General features: G+C 46.1%; 1 protein-coding gene and 1 long non-coding RNA gene across 4 annotated transcripts in view; one reads left to right on the top strand and one right to left on the bottom strand.

Moving 5' to 3' along the window:
• The first annotated feature begins 6,667 nt into the window (after nucleotides 1-6,667).
• The window catches only part of LIN54 (lin-54 DREAM MuvB core complex component), a 55,720-nt gene continuing 49,200 nt past the window's right edge, over nucleotides 6,668-13,187 (top strand). For all 3 annotated transcript variants that reach the window (XM_067556839.1, XM_067556842.1, XM_067556841.1), the window contains exon 1: nucleotides 6,668-6,964. The gene's annotated coding sequence lies outside the window, so the exon portion shown is untranslated. The remainder of the gene's footprint in view (nucleotides 6,965-13,187) is intronic.
• LOC137159140 (uncharacterized) lies at nucleotides 9,529-10,733 on the bottom strand. The gene is made up of 3 exons (XR_010921543.1): nucleotides 10,536-10,733; nucleotides 10,274-10,411; nucleotides 9,529-9,651 (listed from the first exon to the last, which is right to left on the bottom strand). It is a non-coding gene; the product is annotated as an uncharacterized lncRNA (long non-coding RNA).

Below are 13,187 nucleotides of genomic sequence, written 5' to 3' on the forward strand. Positions count from 1 at the left end.
CACCGCCGCCCTCTTCTCTTCTTCCGCCTCTCGCTGCCCTGAGCTCTCCCGGGTCCCGAGCCAGAGCGCTGCCAGGTGCAGCCTGCCTGGGAGGGACGTGGGATGCCAGTCGCGGTCCGGAGCTTGTTGCTGCTGGGGGCGGGGGGACTACGAGAGCAGAGCAGAGCAGAGCAGAGCCTCGCCTCGCCTCGCCTCCTACTGGGAGCAAACCAGGCCCCTCCTCCGGGTCCTCTCTCTCCGGGTTCAGATCCTGACTAGGGCCATGGCAGGGGAGGGAGACGGGCTTTTCTGAGGTGTTTCTTCCTCCCTCGGGGGAGGGGGGGAATGTGGTGGTAACTAATCCAAGCGCTGCACACCGCCTGCTTCAGATGCTGGACCTGAAAAAGTAGGGTCCTGCCTAATGCACTCACGTGGCCCAGTGGGGGAAGGATTAGGGGGTGAGTTGTTTCCTTCCCAGGGGGTCTCCTTGTCAGAGAGGGAGGAAAGCAAGGCTAGGGCCTGATTAGCAGGGCACGTGAAAACTATATTTTTCAAATGTGGGTACTTAAAGTTAGGCACCTAAATACAAGTGAGCTGCTTTTCAGAAGGGCTAAGCACCCATCTCCCCACTTATTTCAATAGGAGTTGATGGCTCGGTGCTCCATTTACTTAAATAAGAGAATTTACGTGTGCCAAGGAATGCCAAGAGGCAGCTGGTTTCAGGATTGGGCTTCAGCTGGAACAATGAAAATAGACTAGGAAGTTTTAATTTTTTTTATGAACCAAGTCTCACATTTGGGTTGCAAATACTGCAGATAAATATTTTAATGGAGACAAAAACAATATTTAAATCAATTGGGTTAAAACATTTGTTAGGATTTCACTCACTTTTAAATGTGTAGGGTTAAACACTTAAAATTCAGGAAATGTCAAAGTTAAGGTTGCACAAGCAATTGTAACCATTTCCCTCTTTCTGCTACAGTAATTAATTAATGCCATGGTCACATGCTATTTTAAAAATAATATATCATATTTGATTATATATATTATGATAGAGGTCTATAAAGTCATGACTGGTGTGGAGAAAGTAACTAAGGAAGTGTTATTTACTCCTCATAACACAAAAACTAGGGGTTACCAAATGAAATTAATAGGCAGCAGGTTTAAAATGAACAAAAGGAAGTATTTCTTCAGACAACGCACAGTCAACCTGTGGAACTCCTTGCCAGAGGATGTTGTGAAGGTCAAGACTATAATTAGGTTCAAAAAGGAACTAGATAAATTAATGGAGGATAGCTCCAACAAGAGCTATTAACTAGGATAGGCAGGGATTGCTGTTTGCCAGAGGCTGGGAATGGCTGATGGAATGGATCACTCCATGATTACCTGTTCTTTTCATTCCCTCCGAAGCACCTGGCATTGCCCACTGTTGGAAAACAGGATACTGGGTTAAATGGACCATTGGTCTGACCCAGTATGGCCATTCTTATGTGTATTTGGTGTACAACATATATGTGTATATGGTGTACAGTAAAGGATACTCTGCAGCAGCCACTTCACATTTTCCATTGTGTGTGTGTGTATACATATGTTTTTCATGATCTCATTGTCAGTTAAATGCAGATCAAATGAGCAAGAGAAAATGTTGCATGTAGTTCCATCATTCTGAATTAACTCTCAAATTTTCACACTCTTGTGCTTTATTGGGGAAATATTTAGGGCGTGGAGCTGAAAAGCCATTAATCTAAAACTCTGAAGCAAGGTAAATTGTGCTATAGCATATTTAGCAAATGAATACAAAAACGACGAAGGTGAGAAAAATACATCCACTCTGTGATAAATTATTGAATGTTTAGAGTGGAGAGGAAAATTCCCTTGGTTTCCCCACACCCTACAAATAAGATCCACGATAAAGGACATAGTAAAGTATGCTTAGCATGTTGCACTTGCATAACACTTTTAATCCAAGAATGACCAAGTGTTTACAAAGCTGTACCCCAGCTTGTTCTTGTTACCCCCCTTTTATAGCTGCAGAACCAGGCTGTGGAACCCCTGCCTTTTTTTACAAGGTCTTAAACAGTTCCCCTTCCTAGCTATCACCCCAGCAATGGCAGCACTGTAGCAGGGTGCGTGGGGTACATGCAGTAATGCCCAGCAGTGTGCTATGAGCGGAATGGCCTCCAGCAGACAGCCCAGGCGACTGGAGTGGTTGCACTAAATGCATTGCATTCACCACTTCCAGCGCTCCAGCCGCTGTTCTTCAGCCCTTGACAGATGGGTGAGACGTGATGCTGCCCTGCACACTTAGGATCATCATACAATATTAGAGTTGGAAGGGCCCTCAGGAGATATCTAGTCCAGCCCCCTGCTCAAAGCAGGAACAACCTCCGCTAAATCTTCCCCAGCCAGCGCTTTGTCAAGCCGCAGCTTAAAAACCTCTAAACCTCATCCCCCCCACGCACAGCCAGGCTCCTCCCCAAGTCTCCCAGCCCGCCCTGCTCTGCGGCTTGCTCCCACCTCATGCAGGGCGGTCGACTGCGTCCTCAGCTACAGCCCTCAGCAGTCCGGCCTTGCGGGGGCGGGGCCAGGCAGGCAGCAGCGCGTGATCGTGACGTGAGGCGGTGGCGTCACGCACCAGGAAACGGCTTGAGTCGCGGCAGGAAGGAAGCGCCGGCTGGGCATTGATGATGCTGGGGAGGGGAGGAGCTGCGCTCGCGCGCTCGCTTGGTGACGCGGTGTCGGTTGCCAGGGCGGCGTTGCGCACTATTATGGGATGTGGCGGTGGAATGGCGCTGGGCGCGTGATTTTGAACAAACACGGAACCTGTCCCTGGTGCTGCCGCTGCCGAGAGCAGAGCGCGAGCCCAAGGGGGAGGAGGGGGCAGCCGCGGCACGAGCCTGGGGGAGGGGGGAGCGCGAGCCCGGTGAGTGTGAACGCGGGGGGAGCCTGCGGGGTGGGGAAAGCAGCGATCGGAGGGGCGGGGGTGCCGGCCCGGGGGAGCCCAGCATGTCACCCCCCGTAGCACCGTTCAGGCCCCCCTCACCCCCTCCCTGGGGGCCACCCGCCCGTCAAGCAGAGGCCTCGCCCTGGCAACAGGGAGGTGGAGGAGAGAGGGGGGGCTCCCCGCCGCACCCCCAGCGCCGGGGACGGTCCCCGCCCGCCCCGAGTCCCCTGAGGACAGCGTGATGCGGGCGGCCCCCCCTGTCAGCCGGGCAACAGCCTGCCGGTGAGCACCACGGCACAGCCCCGCCCGCGCCGCCGCTCCGGGGCCGGCCGGCACCGGTCCCTCCGGCGGAGAGGCGCGGATCCGGAGCGGGGAGGGACTGGGTGTGCAGCAGAGGGCTGGGGTCTGGGTGACACGGCACAGAGAGAAGCTGCCGGGGTGGGGGTTCCCTTCCTCCTCACTGTCATCCATCCTCTGTGACAGACAGGGCTGCGTTTGCAGTGCAGGCTGCTGGGCCGGGCCGGAGGAGCTATGCCCCTTCCCCGGGGGCTGGCCACTCCTGCTTTTGTGGCAGCTTGTGCCGTGGATTTATTTACTGTTTGTCCTTTTGTCACCGCGAATAAATAGCATCCCTTTTCACCGCAGATTTTGAAAACGAGAAATAAAATAATCGGATGTGTGACTTATGACAAACATGTCGGCTTTTTATTGTAACGGGTATAATATAGAGAGATGTGTTGCATAATAACTAGTAGCTTTTTTTATGTGGCTCTGTTAAATGTAGACATTTTAAGGCATTCAAGAGTCCAAAAGAATTGGGATTTACTATGGCATATTTTTTCCAGCAAAGATCAAAAGGAGAGAAAAGCAGGACACAGTTTGGGCCTTTCTTACATCAGACTCCTCTTTTTGTTTTTATTCAAATCCATAAATGTGTGTTGGTTTTTCATTTCCCCTGCCTACTTCAGTGGATAAATAAGGATGTTTATACCTAGGGCAATGTAGGTTACAAATGAGTAATGAATCATTGCAAAAGTTCATTTTAGATATGCATCTCTGAAGTGCAAAATCAGATACCAGATCTCAAAATTGTCAGCTCCTTCTTTATTATGTAGTGTGTTTCTAAACTGAGTATAGTAAAAGCAATTTCAACAGTATCAGAAGATGAATGTATAGACATGTTTCTTATATAGTAGTTGACTGAAATTAGGTCAAATTTATAAATGGAATTTAAATAGGAAAATATAATGGCTTGTCTGAGACTCATGTATGTGATGATAACCTCATATCCAAAGAGGGGAGGAGATTCTTTGCTCACTTTGTGTTGAAGCCCTGAGAATATTCCTTCACCTTTGTAGCCTCACCTTTGTCTGGTTGGGGACCCTTTGTGGAGGTGGGGGGGAATAGTTTCTAAGTGTTGCAGAGCCTTCCTGCTCTGGGGTTGAGTATCCTGCCCTGTAATACCATTATGTTTATTTTAATTTCTGAGGTATTGATAATTTGGCTGTTTAGTTTTCCTTTGATTTATAACTTTCTATAGGAGTCCTGGGCCAGTTTTACAGCTGCTGGCACTCTCCTCCCACACCCCCAAAAAGAAAAGAAAATATAGACCAGTTGGAATGAGATGCAGCAGTACTTGTTTCACGTCTCATGCTCAGTGTCTAACTGATCATATATGTTGGGCTGGGAAGGAATTTTCCCGAGTCAGATTACCAGTGACCTTGTGGGTTTTTCACCTTCCTCTGCAGTAGGCAATGGAGGTTACTTGCTGGAATTATCTGGGTATATCTCAATTAATCAATTCTCCACCATTGTAGGTGCTTTGAACATTGGTGCACCTTAGTCCCTCTTATTTTGTGCCTGTGGCTCATACATTTAGGCCTTGCCTACACTACAAAATTGTCAACCTACATTAGGTTGATGTACAGTCACTGCAGTAATTACTGCAGTGGTTCATGTCCCCACTAAGCCCCTTCTGTTGGTGGTGCATATCCTCACTCAGAACACTTCCATTGACAAGTGTGTGAGGCATTGTGGAGCACTGGCAGCAGGAGCCCCCCTACTTGCCTTAGGGCCGACAGTCTGAGCTGTCAGCCCTGCACGGGGCTTACAGCTGGAGACTCCCCCCCGGCAGCCATGATCCAGCCATGAGTCCCTCATGAAGCTGACAGTCAACAGGCAATGTACGTAACACAGTGTCTATTCAGACACTGCGTCACCCTAACTACATCAACCTAAGCCAGAGGTCGGCAGCCTTAACAAAGAACTGTGCCGAATCTTGCCCCCCGCCCTCTCCCAGTGCCTGTGGCAGTGTCGGCGGTGGGTCTGGAACCCTGTTCTGGCAGCAATGTCCACAGCGGCGGCGATCTACAGCACCTGTTCTGGTGGCAGTGTCTGTGGCGAGCACGGAGTGGCGTAACTCTGGTCAGAGTGTCGTGTGCCTCTCAAAGTCAGCGTGTGTGCCACAGGTTGTGGACCCCTGACCTAAGCTCTGTGCCTCTCATCGAGGTGGAGTTATTAGATCAGTGTAGTGGGCGACTTACATCGATAGGAGTATCGTTGTAGTGTAGAAGACACTCACAACATTAGGTCAACGTAAGCTGCCTTATGTAGACCTAATTTCGTAGTGTAGACCAAGCCTTAGTTTCCTGTGGGATGTAATATTTTGGTCTAATTTTGGTGGTTTGGTTTAGTGTGTTGGTGGTCTTTGATATGCAAGAGGTCAGATGAGGTGATCTGGTTGTTCCTGCTGAACTTAAACTCATTCTTTGAAGGACCTTGTATGTTGATGACTGCTTGTCTGAAATACCTTTAGGGGCAGTCCTAGAATTCTTAGCCTGAGAGCAATTTATTTTTTTGTTTTTATTTTCAGACTTTTTGTTGTGCTGTAACCAAAAACATTTGCTCTATTAAAATAATATTTTTAGGCATGTTTTCTCTGAAGACTGATATTTCTTGATATATTTTTATAAAATGGGCCTGTCACTGATGTTTTAGAAGCATTGAGTGGGAAAAACAAGACAAGTAGTTTGATGCCATGGTGCAGTAGCCTAGTGTCACAAGGATCACTTTCTGTTACTTTGTACTTCCATACAATCCTCTAGAAGTCTCCTGTTTAACTTTCCTGGAGAGATCTGAATTTAACCTGCTGGGAAGTTTTCAAGTTGAAAAAAATCCAAACCAACCTGACCTGCCGTAAAACATTTTCCCTTTCTGCAGGTGTCCAAATCTTTGCCTACGCTCTGCTCTTTTTCTGGCATTAAGGAAGCTTGGTGTTCAGGAACTCAAGTAGCTGACAGCAGCAGGGGATGCAGCTGTCGCCCAGGCAGCGTTTACAGCTGGTTGCGTTCCTGCCCTTGTGCTAGTTCAAGGGGTAGCATCCATTTAATAACTTTTATTCCTAAAACTCCTACCTTCCCCCTGCCCCCCGCTGGTGTCTGTCACTCAGGAGCAGATCTCCTCCTCTTTCTTCCCGGGCGGGAGGCGGGGCTGGGGGAGCAGTGGGTGGTGTGAACCCCCCTGAGCTGAGCCTCCCCCAGACAAGGGAGGAGAGGGCTCCATCCTTGCCCCGCCCCCGGCCCGCCCGGCGCTGGGAGCAGAGGGAGGGAGGGAAGGCGGGGCTCGGCTCCCCGCGGTGGGCGGGTCTGGCCGGGCCCGGCCGGCCGGGGGCGGAGGCTGAGCTTGTTGCCGAGCCGGGAAGCGAGCGATGGTGATGACGAGGTGAAAATGGCGGATCTTTCGAAATCCAATCCCGGCCCCTGACATACCAGCGTCGCCAGCAAAACAGCCCCGGGCCCGGGCCGGCGGCTCCCCCCGCCTCCGCCTGCCGCGCCGCGCCGCTGCCAGGGGCCGGCCGCCCCCGCCCCCTCTTGTTCCGGGACCAGCCGCCGGCACCGCTCCCTTCCTCCCCCCCAGCCGGAGCTGAAGTTCCCCGTCCTGGCACCCACCCTGCCGCTGCCGCTGCGTCGCCTGAGCGGTGAGACCGACCCGCGGCTGGGGCTGGTGCCCTAGGGACGGGGCTGGCCCTGGCCTGGCTGAAAGGTAACGAGCAGCGGCGAATAACCCGCGGCGCGGCTGGGCAGAGAACTGGGCTGCTGCTAAGGCCTCAGCCGCCTTCCCAGCATCGAGCCAGGGGGTCCGAACGAGTCCCGACCTGTCCGCCCCCACAGCCGGTGCTGCCCCCATGGGCTGCCCCAGGCAGGGAGAAATCCGCGGGGGAAGAAACGGGACGCGTTCTGCCAGCTTTTAGCTGTATAAAGGATGAGGTGTATAGTAAAGTACTTGAGGAGATAGGGCTTTGAGAAACAAAAACCATGGAGGTAGTGCTAGTGATATTCTGCAGGGGTGGGCTGTGATATAGACGATATGATCCTTTTTTTTTTTTTTTAAAGTACCGCTACTTCTGGCTTGCTGTGATCGTCACATATTATTTATATATTACAGCTGATCTTTAAAGCCCTAGTCAAACACTAACTAGCAAGGCATATCTTCTTTACCTTTGGCAGGTGTGAAAGGCCAGTGAGATAATATTATTACACCCAGCCTGGTGCAATAATATCAGTATTTCTCAGAGGTTTGTTTTTTATTTAACCACAGTGCTTCTGTTGATGTGCCGCAGTTTGGAAAGAATAATCTGGTTCATTGCTGTAGTGGATGTTAATGATACAAAGTAACGCTCAGGTTTTGTGTTTAGTCACTGCAGTTTTATGCTTTTGTTCAGTAGAAATTCCTGGTAAGTATCAAAATAGATCATCCATCTTGTACAGATAGCATAGAGAGACAAGGTGGGTGAGGTAATTTTGTTTTGGTCTCTCTAATATGGTGAGACCAGCTCAGCTACAACAACACTGTATGCAGATAGCATATATGGCATTTCTCTGAAAAGGTGTTTTTGTTCCAGGTCTGGTCACATTGCCAAATTTACAGAGTTAGAGATCATGTTATAGCATTGTTTGGTTTCGCTTGTGTAGGTGGTATCTATTTGTGTTACAGCCATCCTTCCAAGCTATGACAGAGAAAGATCCTGAGAGGTGCTGAACACCTATAATTCCCATTGCTCAGAATGTCTGAGGAGCAGGCCTCACAGTACAGCTCTAACTGGGTAGTATGATTATAACATTTTTTGACCCCATCCTATCTAGTCAAGACTATATGATTATAAAATGGTTGGGATGCTATCATGTTATAAGATTGCACCATAGTATATTTGATGGTCTAAGGGCCTAGCTGAACTAAATCATTACATGTTTCTATAACTTTCTGAAAAATCTTTTGGCCTGAAATTTCTTGTGCATTATTATTTAAATAGAATTCATCCTACTTTTCCAAAATCTCATGCTTGCTATGAACTTTGTCTTCAGTGAGGCCAAGTGCCTATGACATATTTGAAGACATTTGGTTTAGAAAGGTTAAGTACTTTATTCTAAAATCCTATATAACACACATTCAGTACATAGATTTCCCACTTTTTTTTAACCCACTGAAATATGGGACTCCAGATATACCTCCACATCTGTGCAGGTATATCTGGAATGATGTATGTTGAAATGCAGTGTAAACTGGTTAAGATGGACCAATTAGACTTCTTTTGAATTCTCTGAGCCTTCCTTATTTTTAACGATCAGCCCTCCTCCCCACCCATGGTGCAACACCATATTATTATTTAGAACGGGTTGTCCTTATTAACTCTTTGAATGAGTGTAAACTGAGGCACAGTGAATAACTAAAACCTCAGAATACATACTGTATTGGTTTCAAAGTATATTTCTCCATACAGAGCATGAAAGGCTAGTGGAATGCCCTAAGAGGAGGAGGAAAGCTATTAGAGGTTTTAACTCTTGTCATGTTTCACTTTTTGTCTCCTATATTTAAGATAGTATTTGAGCTGACCTATCATAATGAGCCTGCGCTTAGTTTTGTCCAGGTTAATAACCAGACAGAGGTGCCCTGTGAGTCTGATGGGCTCTGTGATGCTTATAAGCAGTGTTTGGAGTTCACTCAACTCTGCTGAGTCCTAATTTTAGCCTAGTTTAATATATCAGCACATCTGTACAAATAGGGTTTATTTGAATGTACAATTTTTCTAGCTTTGGATACATTGCTTGTTAAGGTGTGAGCACACAGATTGACTGTAAAATCTGTCAAACTCCAGTATTTTAAGTTGTTTGGTATTTGATGCTTGCATTATAACAAGCACTAATGGGGTATTTAAGTGTATGGAACGTGTTTGCCATAGCAGATCAGGCAACTAACAGTGGTCATCACCTGATATTTCAGAGTAGGACTTGAATATTTCATCAACTTCTGTTAGCCAGGAGTAGATAAAGCTGGGAATAGAGAAGGTTCTGGAAATTCTTCCATGGAGATGGTCCTCGATCTTGATTAGAAGCTTCATCTTTTGTTTCAACTGCTGGATGGTAGATGACTAATGCCATTGATGCACCTTGCCCTCTCTAGCTGTTAGAAAGATGAGCTTATGGCTAAGGGACTCAGAAGGACAATGTTAAATTCTTTGCTGTGCCTCAGATTTGATGTGTGATTCCCGGCAAGTCACTTAGTCTCCCTGTACTTCTATCACCCCTTGTGCAATACCAAAGGTATTACTTTTCTACTTTACAGAGAGGATACATTTATTGATATTTGAGGAGCCCAGACTATACAGGGTTGGGAATGATACGAGCGCCTACGTAGAGGCGTCTCGTTGCTGCTTTCCTCTGCTTCACAAGCTCCTGTGGGAAGAGAGAAAAATGATCTCCTCCACTCTAACAGTCTTTTGGGTGATCCTCCCCTGTGAATAACTTCTGTCTGCCTCAGTTCATGGTTTTCCTAACAGGCAGTGTGAAACTGATGCGATTCTTGATTTCACTGCTATCCATAGGATTCTGAATAGCAGCAGTGAAACTGACTAGAATCTTGTTAATTGGACAATGCTGTTTATCAAAGTTATGGACAGCAACAGACCTAAGTCTGTCTGCATAGACTCAGACTTCAAGGTCAGAAGGGACTACCGTGATGTTGTAGGACTTCATACGGGCCACAGAATCTCACCCACATAGTCCTGTAGTAGACCCCTAGCCTCTGACTGAGCTATTGAATTCCTCAAATCACGGTTTAAAGACTTCAAGTTACAGAGAATCCACCATTTATACTAGTTTAAACTTGCAAGTGACCTGTGCCCCATGCTGTAGAGGAAGGGGAAAACCCCCCTAAGGTATCTGCCAACCTGACCCAGGGGAAAATTCCTTCCTGACCCTAAATATGAGTTACCATTGCATTAGGAAAATTAATGTCTCTAAGACCAGATTTGCTAGTAACTTAAAGGGATACATGTGTGTTATATGGCATACTCACCACCTATGCACCCCCTTGAGTCAGGGTGCGATGTTGCAGTAGCTTTTGTCTCCAGTACCCCATGCAGGCCTTCTGTCTTTGCACATCCCTGACCTCCAAGGTAGTCTTTGGGCAAATCACATAAGTTCTAAACCTCTTCTGGGATAACAAAAAAATCAGAGTGAACCTCTAAACTAATGTTCCCCCTGCCCCGCTTAGACTCCACTGAAGTGCTCTTACTGGCCCTATCTTTGGGCTTTCCTCCCACAGGAGCCTAACCTACACATTCAGGGTTCCTCCTCTGTTGCTCCTTGTTTAGCAGGGTTTTCCCCTGCTACCTCCCCTTCCTGGGAACTCCAGCAGTTTTCCCTAGGGATTTCTCCTGCCCTTTCTAGGCCCTGCCTCAGGGTTTATGTCCTCAGGAAACTATCTTAGTCCAATGGGTTCTTTCCTGGAAGAGTGTCCTGCCTTCTCTGCAATCATTTCCAAAGTCTGCTTATAAGGTCCAGGTGACTAACAGCTTGTATTTAGCTCTGGCCGGGAGGCAATAAAACAGTCATCCCACAGTTGTGGAACCTGTTGCTAATTGGGTCCCCACCTCAGCCTCTAGCAGGTGATAGGGATTCACCTGGTCACGGTCTGCTTGACATCCAGTCAGTTTTTAAAAAGAATTGATAGTAGTTTCAGTATCACACCTACCCACTGAATTCCTACTGCTAGTTTTTGTGGTTTTAATATCAAATTTTATTATGAAACATTTTTCTCTCCCATTTACATGTGTGTAAGACTCACACAAAGACTTATACAAGGGAGGTAGTGAAACTGATCACACGCAAAGCATGCATGTCCAAGTGATCAATGCACAAAGTAAGCAAACTGAAAAAATAGAAAACGCTTTTCTCTCTAATCTTTCAATTACAGTAATTAAAGGTGGTACTTGTAACAACAGTAGGTAAAAATATTTTCAGACAGATATAAGATTTTAAGTTGGTCTCTCTAGGTTTTTTTTAAAATGAAAGCTATAATAGTGTAGAAATTGCTGATTAGGGAAAGATTCCTACTCACAACTAGTGTGTGGGCAAATTGATTTTTCAAGTCATACTTTTAAAGAAGAGAGCCACCTCACACTCCTGTAATGAGCCTAGCTAATGCTGGCATGGCTTGCTAGTCTTCTCATCTTTAGAAATTAAGTATATGAGACCTATATTGCCTAATACATCCTATATTGATGATATTTTATAGTTGATAACTTACAGGCACAAAACAAATGAAATACAGTCCTGGCTCCCACTATTGCGTACCTCGTCCAACTTGTATATATGCAGTATACTACTTAAATGTGTGTTATGTTACCCATAAAGGCATGCATCTAATAACATAGAGTAGTACAGAATAATAGATAAGTGTGAGGGAGATGAGTTGTAGGTGACTTGAGAGAACCATAACATTGAATTTTCTGAGAATATGTTTTCACTGCCGTGGCGGCAGGCGTCAATGCAGCAGCATCGATTGAGCTGGTCTGTGTAGACGCCATGCTACAGCTGTGTTGTGTAGCTTGCGTATCTCCCGTCAGCTGCCGTAGCCACCAGCGTAGACCAGTCCTGACTCTTGTCTGGTCACATTAATTTAACAGATGGTTGAGAATGTAAGGTGTGTCTTTTGGCATAACATCTGTAGTTCTTGAGAACAATTCAAGAAAAAATGGTGCCTTGCTCACTCTGTATTGCAACTGGATAGGGAGCAGGTATATATTTTGTCTTGAAATGGCCTGCATTGGCATTGATATTTGATAGATCTTAATCATTTCTGTCATGTAACAATGAAAAACAAGGTCCTCTACAAACATTTTTCTACTTGTAACAAAGTGTTTCCTTTTTATTGTTTGCTGTGGAGTTTGGAAATTTTTTGGTTGGTGGTTTGTGGAAATAAAATCGTCCTTTCTCATTTGTTTCACATGATCCCTTTTTTTTTACTGTCGTGTTTTGCTTTTAATCTACTTCTTTGAAAGTGTAACAATGGGGATAATACATGTATAAAATCTGCAGACTTTTTGTGGCATTACATTTTCCACTTGTTTCTATTGACCATGGCTAGGTTACAGGTTCATTTTTTGTTTTACTAGATTTTTACAGAAAAAAGGTTTGTCTATACAACACATAGAATATTCATAAAAATTAACACAACTGTTACTTATATACACACACTCGGGGGAGGGAGTGATTTTTTTTTAATAGAAACCTGCTTCAAAAATAAAGATGGCTTATCACTGTTATGCTTTTCATATATGTAAATTGTCTTTTGTTCTGGATAGGCAGGTTTTGAAAACTCCACTGACCCTTTTGATAGTGACGAAGAAGTCTCTCTTGTTGCATGGGGGATCCTAAGCCATAGATTGTTACAAAATTAAAGCCTTTTCCTTTAAACAAACTCTGTAACCCATATGTTTGCAATAGTAATGTACTGAATGTAAGTTTTATGCAATGCTGGATTTCTGCCTCTGCATACAGATAGCACCAGAGATACTGGATCACAAAGCTTTTTTAACCAACAGCAAAGAAGGTATTAACAAGACTAGCCAGTTTCACAGCTGCAGTTCAGATCCTTATGGACAGTAGTAAAACTGAGGAGAATCATGTCAATTTCACCTTGTGGCCTGCTAAGGAAAACTGAGCATAGCATAGGCAGGCTATAGACATAGTCGCTGAGGAGGACCAGAACAGCAGAAGGCTGCAGGAGGGGTAGAATTGCGATGAATTATTCCTCTTCCATCCAAAACAGTCAGGAGGATTTGAATGGCAAGAGGGAGAGATCCTTTTCTCTTCAGTTGTCAAAGGGGCATGTGCTAGTTTCAAATTCGTCACACTTACTAGACAAGAATGATTTGAAAGTTGGAACCTCAGAAGAAGGTCCAAGGACAACAACTTGATAAGAATCG

This window comes from Emydura macquarii, unplaced genomic scaffold (genome assembly GCF_026122565.2).
Source record: "Emydura macquarii macquarii isolate MOO-44397 ecotype Brisbane River unplaced genomic scaffold, CSIRO-AGI_Emac_v2 contig_1790, whole genome shotgun sequence".
Lineage (NCBI taxonomy): Eukaryota > Metazoa > Chordata > Testudines > Chelidae > Emydura > Emydura macquarii.